This window comes from Lactuca sativa, chromosome 5 (assembly GCF_002870075.4).
Source record: "Lactuca sativa cultivar Salinas chromosome 5, Lsat_Salinas_v11, whole genome shotgun sequence".
In the NCBI taxonomy this organism is placed as follows: domain Eukaryota; kingdom Viridiplantae; phylum Streptophyta; class Magnoliopsida; order Asterales; family Asteraceae; genus Lactuca; species Lactuca sativa.
In genome coordinates this window covers 252,098,356-252,116,558 of record NC_056627.2, presented here as the reverse complement: position 1 = coordinate 252,116,558, position 18,203 = coordinate 252,098,356, and the positions used below count along the sequence as shown (strand labels likewise).

At 41.7% G+C, this 18,203-nt stretch overlaps 1 pseudogene; it reads right to left on the bottom strand.

Moving 5' to 3' along the window:
• Positions 1-1,667: 1,667 nt before the first annotated feature.
• Positions 1,668-2,672, bottom strand: LOC111899559 (protein EARLY-RESPONSIVE TO DEHYDRATION 7, chloroplastic-like; annotated as a pseudogene).
• Positions 2,673-18,203: the final 15,531 nt, after the last annotated feature.

Sequence of the window (18,203 nt, the reverse complement as noted above, 5' to 3'; positions counted from 1 at the left end):
CTTGCTCCTGCCATGGACCTTCTCAGCAAAATTGAAGGCCTACCTAGTTTCGTGTCCAATCCGAAACAAGGGGGAGAAGTGAAGTCCGGATCGAAACCACCTCCTTCCTCAAAAGCTGCTCACACAACCGAACCTCCTCCGACTGGTCAAACTTCGGGTTCGGGTGTGAAGGATAAAGGAAAGAACATAGCTGAGGAAGAAGATGAAGATGATAAAGAAACCATTGCTGACTTGCTTAAACGCAAAAACAGTCGCAATGTCGAAAATGATAATGTTCGTGTGGCGCGAGAAGCTGAAAAAGCCGAACGCAAGAAGAAAGAAGCCCATGATCTCCTTGAGAGCAAGAAGACTCTTTTCCCTGCTTGGACTCGGGAGAGAATGATAAAGGAGGCGATAGATACTCCTAGCATCCTATGGCTCGAACCAGTAATCTCCTTCGACTGCAATAATTCTGTCGATTCGCAGTTCGATATGCCCTTGACTCGAAAGGCGTTTATCTTCCACGCCTTCTCCAACATTTTTGAAGTCCCTCATCCTAATCCTGAGGTTGATAGGGAGTTAATCGAATTCTATCTGAAGGCCGCTCAACCACAGTACCTAACATGGAGCGCTCAGAAGATCGTTAATGTTCGGGTTTTAAAGCCGTATACCGAAGGGAGATTCATCAACGTTCGGTTCAGGGTAATCAGAGGGTCTGCAAGAACCGAACATCTTATATCCTTAGCAGATCTACCGAACCTCAACCCTCATGATTGGATTGTTTTGCATAACATCCTTTTGACGAATGAAGCTGAATATGGTCCAATTATTGACCATCTCAAAAGGATGATAGTTTGTTACATCATGGAGGTCGCCTTGATGGATCAGGAGATAGCCACAGTCTTCAAGAAGAAACCGAAGATATCTCCTGTTGGATCGGCCAGTGATCTCAATCAAATGAAGATGGGCAAGATCGACCCGAAGCGTAATTCGGTCATGTTCACTAGAGCAGAAGGACAAAAATGTCTCTTTGCTTTAGCGGATAAACATCTTTATACCAATGCTTGTCTTGAGCATGTGCTGTCGATCATCCGTCGGTGTAAAGAGAATGCAGCGGACGATGTCAAATACTTCAACGATATGATCCAATGGTACATCAGATTCAAACAGACGATACTTGCTCTTATCTCTCGTCTGTTTCAGACTGTAAAGAAGAAGGTACCTGCCGCTGCTGCTGGCCCAAGTAACAAGTGAAGATCTCGCTCCAATTGACGCAAAGGGGAGATTGTTGGGTTGAAGAATCGTTTAAGTGTTGCGTCATTGGGCTCGGCTGTTAGTCCAATTATTTTGTACTCCGGTTTGGGCCTGTCCAACTGTGAGCCTGTTAGGTTTACTATATAAGTATATGCTTGCATGCATATTAGGGAAACGATTTTAGAGAATACGATTGATACAAGAAGACAGCATTACATAGTTCTTTCTTTATCGTTCCTGTAAACCTTCTAACCCTCTACAGTTGATGTTCTTGATCGAGCTCTTCTGAGGGTTGTTTTATAATCATTCGACACGTTTGATTCATTCTTGAGTTGTTCTTTATTTTTACGTTCTTACTGTTTAATCTTTATTTACCTGTTTAAGATCTAATCGATCTTCAAGATTAAGTTTTAATCTCATCACCTTTCATTGACTTACTTGTGGCTGACAAGTTCTGTTGTGACAGTAGATGATGTTGACATTACATTCTTTCCAGAAACTTCAAAAGCATCATAAATTTTGCCTATACACAAACATTTATATCAAATTAGTTGATAGCTTTTAAATTTAAAAGTTGCAGTTTTTAGTTTTTGTCAAATTGAGAATAATGTAAGAGAGAACTTACTAAATCCATCCAGGGTCGTGAGTGCAATTTCCTCAGGCAAAAACTTGAAGAACTTCTTGCCAAGTTTAGAGCTAGCAATAGAGCTTGTAAAGAATCCAGTAATCTTCAGAACGCCAGAAAGAAGTCCACCAACAACTGTTTCTGTCATCTTCATCACCTTATTAACCCTAGAAGAATCACCCACAGAATCAAAATGCAAATATTCACAGAAGAATCTTGGAAAACATATAAGAAAATAGTTTCAAAATGAACTTCAAAACCTGTGTATAGCCTTTAGAAGTTCAAGATTAACTGCTGCGTTGCTAGCAGGTCCGATCTTCAGCTTCAAAATCTCATTACCCTTGATCAATCTATCCATTGTAACATCTCCACACAAGAGAATCCCTTTAACAAGTTGCCCTAAACCTGCATCAATTAATTTTGCAGCCTTCGTACTGTAATCCTCCACATCCTAGTCTAATGTCGTCCAATAAGCTCTACAAATTTGCTCCATCTGTTCCTTATTTGCTTCCATTTTCAGATCTGAGGGACTCATTCGTTCCACCATTGTTAAATCCAAAGCGCCCTTCTTCTCCTCCTCTTTCTGCACCGAGAAACTACTGCAATGCTCCAATAACTCATCCATTTCTTTCAACAACATCTCTTGTCCTTTTGAAGCAAATGTCAGTCTGTAATTTAACATCATAGCTTCGTCTTCTTTCTCCTTTGGAGCGCGTAACGAGAAGAAATAATTAGACTGGTCTAACTTAATGCAAGCCTCGTGTCTCGCCAAAGGCCATTGGATCTCTTCACCAACATGTGATATATAGCTCATTAAGAAATAGAATTAGGGTTCTTATATGGTATTATCGGACAAAGGAACCACCGCCACACATAAAAAACCTGCGATTATTTCATGGATTCTTTATCTTCTTCAAAGGATGTTAGAGAGAGGAAGAAGTTACGTGTGTGAGAACGAAATGGACGAGGAGAGAGAAGCGGTGGCGGGTTTGGGTTGTCATCTTCAATTTGTGAAACGGTTCCATGTGTGGTTTCATCAGACAGTGTTAATGTTGATGTCATCAGATGCACTCCAAACTCTTAGAGCAAATGAGGTTCGATGCTGGTCGTGGTGGCTTAGGGCTTCCAAAGAGAAGGGAGAGAGAGCGCAGATCGAGGTACAGGAAGACGGGCTTAGGGTTCTTTGGTAGAGGATTTTAGAAGGAGATGCATCAGGCGGGGTGTTTATCTTTTTGGGATTTCATTTCCCCCATTCTACGTTTAAGAACGCGCTTTCCTAAAAAAAATATAAAGTGACATCTTTAGACGACGCGTTTTTTATAAGAGGTGCCCTCCGTGTTTTTTTTGTTGGACACAAATTTCAGGCACGCAAAAATGCGTGTCCACTATCCTTCAAATTTTAGAAAACTGACAGTATTTTTAGGATGCCCAAAAAATGCATATCGTAAATTAGTGCGTGTCGTTATTTGCGCGTCGTAAAAGGCTATTTTTCTAGTAGTGAATCCCGTGAGAGATATGAAATTGTATACTCTTGAAGGTCCTAAGTCATAAACTATAGGCTTTGAGCAATAAGCCTAAACATTAAACCTAGTAAAGGCATCATTATGATGCTAAAGATGTTTATAACATCAAACTAGGAGTCATACAAGGCCAAAGAGAGTCACCTTGTGTGATCTAAGAGGCCCATGTTTTATAGACTGAATGCCTTTCAGCCCAAGAAATCCAATAAGGCCCAAATATATGGATCTTGTTTCTACTGTGGAGACACTGGACACTGGAAGAGGAACTAATCCTTTTATCTAGAAAGAAAGTATGGAATAGACTAGTACTTCAAGTATCTACTAGATAGAACTCATAATTTTCATATAACACTTAGGTACTTGGTACTTAAATGTTAATATAAAATTTGTAAATGGCTTGTGGATATTTACTGAAGAGTAACCAGCTAAGAACAATCAAGTTGGAACTATAATATTGGAGTTTAGTTTATTAATTATGCTAAGAACATAATGCACTTTTAATATAAAACAATGTTTGTTTTGGAACAATGTATGTTTTAAATTTAGCTTGTCTAAATATATGTCTTGGTTAACTTCTGAATGATTGCCTATTTACTTAAACCATTTATCATAATGATCACCTTCATATTCGGAAATGATTAAAAGATTCTTTTTGTGAGACTAGATCTCCTAATAAGAATTTTAAACTAAATATCAATATTTTATAAATAACAAGTTTTATATGCAAAAACTTTTGACTTAAACTTGTTTTAAATCAAACTCATCTTTGATATTGTTATCTTTATTATATAAATGACATTCACATATTCCAACTTCAAGAAATGGATCTTTGAAGGCAAATAATGTAGCTTATTTGACATATGTAAATATTATTTATATATAAAGTGTAACATCCCAAAAATACGAGCCAAAAGTTTCATTTTTAAAACATGCACTTAGCAAAACATTAGGAATAAAACGTTCAACGATCATATCATTTCACAAAAGATATTGCATGTCTGGAAAACATTTTTATAAAACATAAAAGTGTCAGAGTACAAATCCCCAGGAAGATCTCATAATGCGGAAAACAAAGCACGTGTGTGATGTACCGCTACCGCGCCAGCTCCTTCCCCTTCAAAGAAGAGGTACCTGAAACCAAAATTGAAAACTGTAAGCACGAAGCTTAGTGAGTTCCTGTTGGAATAGTGTCTAAGGCTGCAACTATATTTGACCCGGTTGTGCATGGTCCTTTTGGGTTGCCTTCACTATAGCAACTTGATAGGATGATTTATTACGAGAGAGTAAATATTATTAATATATTATGAGAATAATATAATGAATAATATACTTGTTATTTGATTAATATAAGTCATAGAATTAATTAGAATTAATTTGGTGACTTAAAGAGATTAATTAAATAAAGGGGTATAAACTGTCAATTGTTTGATAGTTAAGCTTTAGACTGTAAATCCATTGGGATATGCTATGGACGAATTCTAAGAGTGTTAGGATAGCTAAAATCGTCCATATGGATATCTAAGGAATGGATTTGGATAGCCTTAAGAGAAGATTATCCAGTTAGGGTTTAGGTTGTAACCCTTAAGGAGACTACAAACCCTTGAAATTTGGTTTAAACAGGGTGCAAACCCTTGAAATTTAGGGTTTCATCAGACAGCGGGGACTCACCGAGTCCAGAATGTGGACTCGCCGAGTCGCCAACTTAAACGTGCCCCCAAACCGGTCTCTACTCGGCGAGTCGGGCCTACAACTCGCCGAGTCCAAGGCTAAAATGTAAAATACTTGGATAAATTTTTACGTACCAGGAACCAGGTGCTACAAATCTCCCCCACTTATTTTAGACTTCGTCCTCGAAGTCTGCTGCTCGATCCTGAAACAGCTCGGGGTAATGCTCCATCATTTCTTCCACTGGCTCCTAAGTCCATTCCGAACCCTTTCGGTGCTGCCATTGCACCTTTACTAATTCCACCCTCTTGTTCCTCAGATCCTTCGACTTCCAGTCGAGGACTGCGACTGGGCGCTCAATGTAATTCAGGCCGTCATCAACCTATATATCCTCTAGCGGCACCACCACTGAATCATCCACTAGGCTCTTCCACAGCTGGGAGACATGGAAGGTGCTGTGGATCTGACTGAGCTCAGCTGGCAGATCCAGCCTATATGCCACCTTGCCCACCCGGGCTACCACCCTGAACGCACCAATGTATCTCGGGCCCAACTTTCCCTGCTTCCTGAATCGAATGACACCTTTCCAAGGCGACACTTTCAGGAGAACCATATCCCCGACCTGGAACTTCAGGTCTGATCGACGCTTGTCGGCATAACTTTTCTGCCGACTCTGCACACTCTGAAGCCTGCTCCGAACCTGCTGGATTCTCTCGGTCGTCTTGAGCACCACCTCGGTGCTCCCCATGACCCTCTGGCCAACTTCATCCCAACATATCGGGGTCCTGCACCTCCGACCATACAACATCTTGAATGGAGGATAGTCAATGTTCGCGTGGTAGCTGTTGTTGTACGAGAACTCAGCCAAGGGAAGATAGGTATCCCAGCTACCACCGAAGTCTATCACGCATGCCCGCAACATATCCTCCAAAGTCTGGATGGTCCGCTCGCTCTAACCATCCGTCTGCGGGTGAAAGGCGGTGCTAAAATGCAGACGAGTGCCCAACTCGTCATGAAACTTCTTCCAAAACTTGGAATTGAACCGCACATCTCAATATGATATCACTGACACTGGCACCCCGTGCCGCTCCACTATCTCCCTCATATAGATATCGGCCAACTTTTCGGCCGAGATACTCTCCTGAATCAGAATAAAATGGGCGCTCTTTGTCAACCGATCCATGATGACCCAAATCGAATCTACTCCTCGCGCCGTCCGTGGAATCTTTGTGATAAAATTCATCGTAATATCCTCCCATTTCCACAATGGGATATCCAACGGCTGCATCTTGCCATGCAGTCTCTGATGCTCAGCCTTGACCTTCCTGCAGGTCAAACACCACTCGACATACCACGCCACATCCCGCTTCATGCAGGGCCACCAATAGTCTAGGAGAAGATCCCGATACATCTTCGTCACCCCTGGATGAATAGAGAATCGGGATTTGTGCACCTCCTCCATCAAGATCTGGCGCACGCCTCCGTGATACGGCACCCACACCCTACGGTGTGGTGTCAATAACCCTCGGCTATCATAATCGAAGGAGGTGACTTGACCCACTATTCTCTCACTCTTCCGATGTTCCTCCTTCATAGCCTCCTGCTGAGCTTCCCGAATCTGCTCTAACAGGGGAGTCACCACAGTCATACTCATGCAAATATCCCTGATCGGCGCCGCCTTACGGCTAAGCGCATCGGCCACCACATTGGCCTTCCCCGGGTGATAAAGGATCTCGCAATCATAATCCTTCACCACGCCCAGCCACCGACGCTGCCTCATGTTCAGATTCGGCTGATCCATAAGGTACCTCAAACTCTTGTGGTCCGTGAAAATGGTACATCGAACCCCGTAGAGGTAATGTCGCCATATCTTGAGGGCGAAAACCACCGCCCCCAACTCTAAATCATGCGTCGGGTAGTTCGCCTCGTGAGGCTTCAGCTGCCTCGAGGCATAGGCAACGACATGTCCCCTCTGCATCAATACTGCGCCTAAGCCCGAGATAGACGCATCACAGTATACCACAAAATCCTCTACGCCCTCGGGCAAGGCTAAGATTGGCGCCTCGCACAGTCTCTGCCTCAAAATCTCGAACGCTGCCTGATGCTCAGGCCCCCATCGAAAGACCACGGCTTTCCTAGTCAACCGTGTCAGGGGTACGACTATCTTGGAGAAATCCTGAATGAATCTCCGATAATAACCTGCTAAATCTAGGAAACTCCGAATCTCGAACGGAGACTTCGGAACCTCCCATCTCATCATGGCCTCCACCTTGGCCGGGTCTACTAAAATCCCGTTCTGGTTGACGAGGTGCCCAAGAAACTGCACCTCGCGCAACCAAAACTCACATTTGGAGAACTTGGAGTACAAGCTCTCCCTCCTCAAGGTCTCCAAAACCTCTGTCAGATGCTCCTTGTGCTCCTCCTGCGTCTTGGAATACACCAAGATGTCATCAATGAAAACTATCACAGACCGATCCAGCATCGGTCTACACACGCAGTTCATGAGGTCCATGAACGTGGCAGGAGCATTGGTGAGCCCAAACGGCATCACCACGAACTCATAATGGCCATAGCGCGTCCGAAACGCGGTCTTCTGTACATCCTCCTCTCTGACCCTCATCTGATGATAACCTGAACGCAAATCGGTCTTGGAGAACCAAGATGGTCCCTGCAACTGATCAAAGAGGTCATCAATCCTCGGGAGTGGGTAACGGTTCTTCATCGTTACCTTATTCAGCTCCCGGTAATCTATACACATTCGGTGCGACCTGTCCTTCTTCTTTACAAACAGGATCGGGGCTCCCCAGGGTGAACTGCTCGGTCGAATAAATCCTTCGTCTAGCAGCTCCTGCAGCTGTGTAGACAACTCCTGCATCTCGGGGGGAGCCAACCGATAGGGTGCCTTGGCTATCGGAGCCGAACCAGGAACTAGGTCGATCCTGAACTCTACCTGACGCTCCGGAGGTATTCCAGGAAGCTCCTCCGGGAAAACATCAATGTAGTCTCGCACCACTGGAACCTCGCTCACCGTCGCTTTACCCATCTCCCAGGTATCCATAACATACGCGACATATCCCGTGCAACCCTGCTGAAGGTAGTGCCTAGCTCTCGCTGCTGAACATACTGCAAGTCCACATTGTGGCCTCTCGCCATGGATCACCAACTCTCCCCCCTCGGGGTCCTGATCCGCACTAGCTGTTGTGCGCAATCTATCACCACCCCATTAGGGCTCAACCAATCCATGCCTATAATCACCTTATTCCCCCGCAACGAGATGGGAACCAAATCCACCAAATAGCGCTCTGTAAATAACCTCAGAACACAATCCCTGAACACTATTGATGCTCGTACCGATCGATCATCGGCAATCTCTACCTCTAAAGGGCAATCCAACATGCCTGAAGACTCAGTAAACCTCTTGCTAAGCGCAAGGGAAACAAATGACCGGGTGGCACCCGAGTCAAACAACACCTGAACTGGGATACCGTTCCCATGGAACGATCCTAACGCATAAACACAGGGCACATATCAATAACACAACATCATAAAAATAAAATAGAGGGAAAGAATCATATATGTCACCACATCAGGTGTGGCGCGTGCCTCCTCTGCAGTCAGCTGAAACGCCCGACTCCTCACCATTGGAGCCTCTGCCTTGCCCCGCCAGCCATCTGTAATCCGCAGGGTAGCTGGAGCTGGCGCCTTAACCGACGCTGATGCTGTCAACTGAGGGCAATTGGCCTTCTTGTGGCCCCTCTGGTTGCAGTGAAAACACAGAAACTCAGACGTTTGCGTCATAGGTGCAGGGGCGGTACAATCTCGGCTGAAGTGCCCTGACTTGCCACACTTATAGCAGCCTGACGATCCCATCTTGCATGCTCCCTCGTGCGCCCTGCCGCATTTCTTACATTTGCCCCGCCCCTGTTGGCCTTTTGGCCCCGCATCCAATCCCTTGGGCTTCTTCCCCAAAGCCCCCATAACATGCCCCTCTTCTACTTTCCTCTTCCGAATGTGCTCCAGATATATCTCCCTCTCCCTTGCTCTGGCAATCATAGAGTCCAGGGTAGGGCAACCTGAAAAACTGACATGCTCCGGAATATCAGACTCCTAGCATGTCATGATAGCGGGTCCTCCTCATATCCTCATCACTCGCGTACTGGGGCACCAGCAACACCCTCTCCCAGAACTTGGCGGTGATCTCCGACACAGTCTCCGTCATCTGTCTCACATCCAAGAACTCCCTGACCAGCTGCTGAAGCTCGACAGCCGGCGCGAACTCTGCCCTGAACCTGGTCGTGAAGTTCGACCAAGTCATAGCCTCAACAGCCGAGGCTCCCAACGAGTCACCCACGGACTCCCACCAATCCCTAGCTCGATCTCGTAAACACCCTGATGCGAACCTCACCTTCGACCCCTCAGGGCAGAAGCTAATTATCTGTGCAGACTCAATGTCTGCAATCCATCATTTGGCAGCTATGGGGTCCTTCGCCCCGTGAAAATCCGGCGCACCACTGCCCCGAAAGTCCTTGAAGGACAGTGCGCGGGATCCCGACTGTCGCTCCTGAATGCCCTGAGGCGATCCTCCATCAACTCCAATATCCCTTCCTTGATCGACCCAAAGATAATGGGGGTCGACTCAAGGATGCCTCTGGTGATCTCTGACGCGATGAACTCGCGTAGCCCCTCATCTACTGGCTCGGAACCTGATCCCGAAACCGATCCCTCTCCTATACTGCCAACTACTGGTCTCGAGCGTAGTACCACCATTCTGAAATACATAAATAATAACCGTTAGTGATATTGATACCTCTGGAGGAATCACACCTACTACAAGTTTCCTGGTCTTATCTTGGCCTTCCTCGGTTCGGGTACGGATCCTCTGCTTTCAGTAGTACGGGCCCATACTACCTTCCACATCTATCCGTACCTTCTCCAAGGACTGCCTTGACTCCACCAGGTCCCTGTCACTACCGCTGATCACCGCTATACTCATCCTAGGCTTGCCCTAGGAAAATCTCTAACTCCACCCGATCCTCAGCTGCTGAAGGCCTCCTTGTGATGCCTGTTAGCCATTACCTGAACACCATCACATGTGATGAGGCTCAGATAATCCTTCGAGTAACAGATTCATCCCTATAACGGTTAGACTCAAACGAGAGCTGCGCAATAGGGCCAAATCCAGCACTCTAAGATTATTCAACCCTGATCACATGTGACATGACGTATTCACCTAATGGCTAACTCCCATTACTCAGAATCCCACAAAGCACAAAGCAAGCAGCATTCAGACAAAAGGGAACAATCTCAAGCAAATCCGTTCTCATAGAGAAAAACTGAACTAGCATACAGTGCTAAACTCATACTATCAGGCATAACCTAAACAGGCTATCCTACTGCTGTCTACTTAATTATAGCATGCAATTTTCATATACCGAAGCACATAAAGCAGGCACATAAGGCATCACTCCTAGATCCTTAGTCCTATTCTACCATGTTGTTCTACTGAAACTGATAAACATAACATAAGCTTGTATGGGTACTTTGGGGAATACTTACTTGAGCTCGGCCGGTCGCACACATCACACACTTCGTTCCTTAAAACTCTTTACTTAGCTTTTCAGAAAATATGTTCTTCTTTAAAATCTTTTAATCCCTCGATTTGAGTTCAGTCACCCCCAAAGGTGTGTCCAAATCCCTCAAACCAAGGCTCTGATACCAACTTGTAACATCCCAAAAATACGAGCCAAAAATTTCATTTTTAAAACATGCCCTTAGCAAAACATTAGGAATAAAACGTTCAACGATCATATCGTTTCACAAAAGATATTGCATGTCTATAAAACATTTTTATAAAACATAAAAGTGTCAGAGTACAAATCCCCACGAAGATCTCATAATGCGGAAAACAAAGCACGTGTGTGATGTACTGCTACCGCGCCAGCTCCTTCCTCTTCGAAGAAGAGGTACCTAAAACCAAAACTGAAAACTGTAAGCACGAAGCTTAGTGAGTTCCCCCACTATACCACATACCAAATAATCACATAACATACATATACTGTCGGGCATATCTGGGTGCTCGACCTACCCCTTCGGTCCTCTCGATCGGATACTGACTAGCATATCTAGGTACTAGTCTCCCCTTCGGTCCTTACGACCGGATACTGCCGGGCATATCTTGGTGCCCGACCTACCCCTTCGGTCCTTACAACCGGATACTGCCTGGCATATCTGGGTGCCCGACCTACCCCTTCGGTCCTTACGACCGGATACTGCCAGGCATATCTGGGTGCCCGACCTACACCTTCGGTCGTCTCGACCGGATACTGGGACTATTTCACCCCTACTACTACCACATAACACATAACACATAATCATATCATATTAGCACATAAACATATTACAGGTAGTAGCAACCTTAGATGAGTATCACAAAGACAATCATCTATCATACAACCCCTACTAGTGGGCTCGCATTGTGGTCGTAGACCTACCGCTAATGGAAGGTAACTCACCTCAAAGTAGCTGCTGATCTGCGTGGGAACTGACTGTCTGTTGTTGCTGCTGCCCCGGAAATCCTCCGGCTATCATCCCCACAAAACACTCAGTCAGATACTGCTAATAGACCTTAGGGTAAAATGACATTTACCCCTAATCAAGCCAAGAGTCAAAGTCAAAGTCAAAGTCAACTTCCAGTTGACCCGACTCGCCGAGTTGGCTTGCCAACTCGCCGAGTTCCTATCCCTTTGTCTGACCATAAAACCGTCTCTACTCGTCGAGTTAAGCATTGACTCGACGAGCTTTCCTTCTAAACCAAAGGTCAAAAGTCCTTCATCCTACTCGCCGAGTTGTATGAACAACTCGCCGGGTTCATCTTCATCCGAAGAACATGCGACGCTGAGACTCGCCGAGTTGTATGAACAACTCGCCGAGTCTGTTCTTGAGGCAAGAAGATTGCCTTGAACTCGCTGAGTCAGGGCATTGACTCGCCGAGTTCCTTCATGGGTGAGTCTGGCTTCTGACTCACTAAGTCACACCCCATGACTCACTACTCCACCCCGCAAACACGACAAAGGGGGAAACTTGGGGACTCACGACTCGACTCGCCGAGTCTTTCACATGCAAATACTATATACTCGATTTTGCTTGAATCCAGCTCATGCCATTCATAGATCTGGGTTTCTAGGGCATGAATAACACGTAAAGTTTCCAACTTTACGTGTAAATGATCACCAAAGAAGGTATTAGGGCTCAAAATGCACTAAAAGGGTAGATCTAGGGCTTTCATGCAATATAGCTCCATAAAGGCAGTAGATCCAAGCTCCTGGAGCTCAATCATGCCTAGATCTAGAGGCTAAGCAACTTATTACATACCCTACTACACATTCAAGCTTGGGGAAAGGCTTAAGAAGGACTTTCATGGAGCTATAAGGGACTATAAGCATGACAATAGAGGGAAACCGAGTTATACCTCAAGGAAATCACTGAGATAGCACAAGGATGCCTGGCCTCCTTCTTCTCTTCTTGATCTACTCTTCTTTCTTCTCAAAATCTTCAAGAAACACACCAAAGTACTTCAATCTCACAAGGAATAAGGGTTTGAACGATGTTGGGAGCTCTGAGGGTGAAGGGGGCGAGGTTGGGGCGCATAAGGTTGGTTTAAATAGGGTGTAAACCCTTGAAATTTAGGGTTTCATCAGACAACAGGGACTCGCCGAGTCCAGAATGTCGACTCGCCGAGTCGCCAACTTAAACGTGCCCCCAAACCCGTCTCTACTCGGCGAGTCGGGCCTACAACTCGTCGAGTCCAAGGCTAAAATGTAAAATACTTGGATAAACTTTTACGTACCAGGAACCAGGTGCTACATGAAGGATTCCTAATGATATTATCACTAAGTAGTAGATAAAATAAATTATTAAAGGAACTACTTCCTTTCTAAAAAAATGTATAAGATTTAACACAAGATACCAAATCAACTTTATTAATAACTATAGTAGTTTCAATTATACTTTACATGGTAAATCATAATTGTGAAATCTTGGTTTAAGGTTTCAAATATAAATTTGTGATACAAACTGGTAAAGAACTATCTAAGACCGTAATGATAATAAAAGTTGAATTACATCTTACTTGGTATGATTTACTTTTTAATCGGTAGAAGTTTCCTCCTTTTTTTTCCATGGGATAACACCTAGAACACTATGGATTGTACCTTGCGTACAAACACCAACTAATTAGTAGATACAACATTTTTTTCATAAGTTTTTGTATGGAAATGCTCCATACCTATCTTATTAAACGTTTTATGGATTTAAAGGCTATGTTGGACTAAAGCTTTTAAACCCAAAATCTACTAGATACATATTTGTATAATAATCTAAATGTGGCTTAGATTATTACGAACAAACCCACCAAGAATAAGTTCTCTTATTCCCTTGATAACTGAGTTAGTAGAAAGCAAGCTTTTAATGACAAAGCATGTGGGAGGTACATGGAACTTGAAGCAGCTCAAGAACCATTACCTAATGTAGCAACAGTTGGCACTATTTTTAACAAGGGATTGTTTAACTTGAATAATACCCATTCACAAACACAAATTGTTCGCTTTAGTGATAGAAATCATCTATGACTTGAGAAATATGGAATCTCTCATTGATGAACTTTTCTTGATGGTTTCTATCAAATCCATCAAATACCAAGATGCTATGTCGGATCTCGAATCTATTTAATGACTTAGAGTCATGAACACGATATGTAATCCATGGAGGATAATCAAGTGTGGTATTGATTGAGCGTTCTCGTTATAGCAAGGCAAGAAGGAGTAAGTTATTTTTCTAGAAAGAATACTTCGCATGGATAATCATACAAATTTAAAGCAAGACTTGTTATAAAGGATTTTCTCATACTCATGTCATTGTCTATGGTCCTTATCATAGTCATGAAATTGACTATGATCAAACTTTTTTCACAAGTAGCTATGATTAGATCAATAAGGATATTGTTTACTATAAATTCATATTCTCAATAAGAAATATAGCAAATAGATTTCAAGAATGACCGCTTTTCTTAATAGATATCTACTAGAAGATATCTATATAGATTACCCTAGAGGTTTTCTTAATCCATGTTATCCTAACAAAATGTGTAAAGCTTCATATACAATTATGGATATAAATCAAACATCTCAATGTTGCAATCATCGTTCTAATATAAAAACCACAAGGCATGTTTTTTATATCAAAATGAATAGAACATGTGTGTTTACTAAGAACTAGTGGGAGCATAGTGACATTCCTATTCTTGTATGAGTGAGACATACTTAATCATAAGAAATTACATTATGACTATGCCATGCCTTTTTCACCTTGACTCGGAATGTGTTTCTAAAATGAAAGACTTAGGAAGGACAATATACATTTTTGTAATGTAAAATCAATATAGATAGATAAAACGAATGTTAAAAGTTTTATATCCTTTTGCATATATTGAAAATACCTTGAAAGAGATCAATATATAAGATTCCTTTGGAGGAACCTTTACATTGTCACATGGCACTGATTTTAAGCTAGCCTCAAAAGGACCTAGCTCATAGGTTTGAACTAGCTGAAATGATTTATATTCAATTTGCTTGGGAAATAAATCCATCATTTTGTAGGGTTCTGAGCAATCTAACACCCCTATGGTGTACATGCAACCCTATAAACCTTGGATCTATGTTTTCTCTATTATACATGCAAATATTCAATATTCCAAGGTTTCATCCTAACTAGCATAATATAAAGTATATATAATACAAGAATCTAGTAGAATGACATGCCTCTTTATTGTAGCTTGATTCCATGGAGCTTAAGAGCCTAGTGCCCCAAGTTTGACACCTCAAATGGCTCACACAACACCACCAACAACTTGGAATAACTTGAGAGAAAAGTTCTTATGCTCAAAATCGGCTAGCCCTCTCACATGAATCCGTAGGGCCGATTTCTTGAGCTATGGGGTCTTTATATATTGTGGCTATTAGGGTCACACCATGTAACTCATGACTTTCCATATTCATCATGATCCGTGGGTTTTAACCTCCATGGAGTATCCATGGGTTACCCCATGGGTTTAGCCCAACATGAAGAACTATGGATCATAAACCCACATATATAAGAATAAATGATTTACACAATCAATCCCTATATATTTATTTAGTCTCTTTTGATCACAGAATTAATTCCAAATTAATTCTTAATCAATACTAATTAAATAATATGATTTCATATTAATATATTAGAACTTATAATATAGCAATAAATCATAAATATCCTTTTCTCACAAAAGTCTATCTAAATTATTCTAATGCCATGCAACCCAAATGGAACATGCCAAATCAGGTCAAGTACATATCAATTATAGTTATGGACTTAAACACTAATCCAACAGTCTCCCACTTGGATAAGTCTAATAACTATTATTGCAAGTATGACTCTGCAACCTGACTAGCAATCGTAGGTCTTAAAAGTCGTTGTCGAACTCTGAACAAATCAATGACGCGTCCATTAGATAAGGGATTATATATTCCTCTATTGTAGATATCATATGGACTGAGACATGGATTATAATCATTCTCTATGTCCATCTGTTGTTTCCCGATTTTCGATTTATGAGGACCGACTAATTGAACAAATCAAATCAGTCCAGGCTTGGCCAAGCACTTAGGGGGTCATCGTTAAATCATCGAGGGGCACACAGATATCGCTTTTATCCCTCCAAGGGTAAAAGGAAAGGATAAACTTCGGCCCAAATGTTCACTTGTACTTACTCATGAAATCACACACAACAATATGTTTTATAACAACCAAGTTACTGGTTACGTTTACATATGTCAATGTGCAACCGACGCGCAACTACAACTCACATGTCTCCGTTTGAATAATATTAGATATTTTTGTCTCATGACCACTCGTGATAAAATCCATGAAGTGATTCAAAGGAGCGTGGGTTTAATCCAATACTCGAATCTCATTCCAGGAGCACTCATGAATATTGTAGCAACTTTTGCTATGTCTAAACACTTTAGACATCTACAAGCCCAATTCATGAAAGTCTTAATTCATACCTACTTCCAAAGTATGATTGACTTTGGAGAGTTTGAATAACCTAGTTATTCGGGAAGTCAAAACATGCAAAGTGAAACACAAGAATAATCGAATCCAATATGGTGTCAGAACTTATGAATATAAATAAAACACCTTTTATTTATCACCATATTGACTACACATTACTCACTGTATAATGTTTCAAATAATTAACTTAATACTTGAACTGAAATAATAGTCATGCCATGCTCCAAGCATGCACATTGTGTTTGTCCAAACAATAGTCATGCCATATTCCAAGTATGCGCACTATGTTTGTCTATGATCCTTAATTTGTGAAATAGACCAATTGATCATGATTCCAATGATGCTCATTTCACAATCCCAAATCCTTATCGTAAATGTAAGAATTCCAAATTCCTGCCATTTACCGAAATCTGCTAGATTCTAAACTTATATGCATTAATCGTCTTGTAATGACTAAGCACAAAGTCATAAAGACTTGTCAACAGACATTATAGAGTATTTCGATGGAGATCAATTCCATGGAAACGAAGTCTCAAATTCAAAGTACATTCCTTTGAACATCCTTCTTGCATTAAGTTTTCTAATCTTACACACATTGAATAACTTTCACCTATGGAGACATTTCCATATTCCCATTCTGACTATCACTTTTGAACAACAGTTGCCTCTTTTCAGAATATGTCAATATGGTCCTTTCCAAAAATTTACATCATACTTCCAACTGTCCATGAGCAACCAACCTTTGGTAAACCTCAAATTGTCCTCGCCAATTGCTTAATCATTTTAGTCATATCCAATTCTAGACCTTTTCCCCTCTTAATACACTAGGCATTTGGAAAATTTAGAAAGGATAAATATTATAGCACATATAATCGATCCTATACCCGAAGCATATCGGACACGATTCATGATGTCTCAAATAAAGACATGATCCTAGACCAGTCTTTTGCTACAATATTTTTTATTTGCCGTGTTTTCATAATTTGACTGTGAAGAAGGATGTCATAATCATAATCAAATTTTGAGAACGCGATATATATATATATATATATATATATATATATATATATATATATGTATATATATATATATAGAGAGAGAGAGAGAGAGAATTTTCTTATGTTGAACCATTCCAACATAAAATTCATATATATGACTTTGACTAAAGATGATTAAAATCTCAATCTAAGCTTTTAGAATTGAAATGAAGTATAATTTCCTCTCCCTTAATTATAGCAAAACAACTTTTCAAACCCTGCAGAGTCAGGAATTGAGACTTGTGTTTTCTATAATTAACACTTAACATAATAATCATGCTCCCACTAACATGATAATTATTAGCATAACACTTATGCTCCCACTAGCTTTGACATGTATCCAGAAATCAGCTGGACTTCTAGAAATCAATACTTTATTGACTTTCTTACCAAAGTTCAGATTTCTGATACGAGATGCTTTGATAAGACTTTATCAAAATCATACACCTTTCCTTAGATAGCTCACATGTGTGTCTAAACAATTTTAGAACTATGAAAAGAGATGTCGTGATCATAGTCTCAATTGTTTAGACCTTTGTCATTTCTCACAAGTCCATGTTAGTGTGTCGGTTAACCACACACGCTCCACTAACGACTTTGAGAATGCAAACATCACAATTGCTATCTACTTAAAATCTACTTAGTGAAAGCATTTCCTCACCATCATTTTCATGAATCGAAGAGAAACCTTATGACACTTTGATTTTAAGGTGTATGTCTTCCTATCCATGTGAATTTGTCAAGACCATAATCACAAGACAAGGTTAGTGACAAATTCAAACTCATATGGACTGAACTTGTTCAATCTTAATTTCTTGCCACCTAGCAGCACAAGTTCCAAGTTGTTATGCAACCTATCGAGAACTCTCAGAACTCATGTGACTAGTCAACTTTAACTAGAATGGGCACAGAAGCAAAAGAAACATATGGACTCTTTAGGAATGGTACATGGGACTATCTCAGACTTAGCCTTTCGCTTTACCATTTGGTCAACCGGGTTGACTATGGCCGATCCCT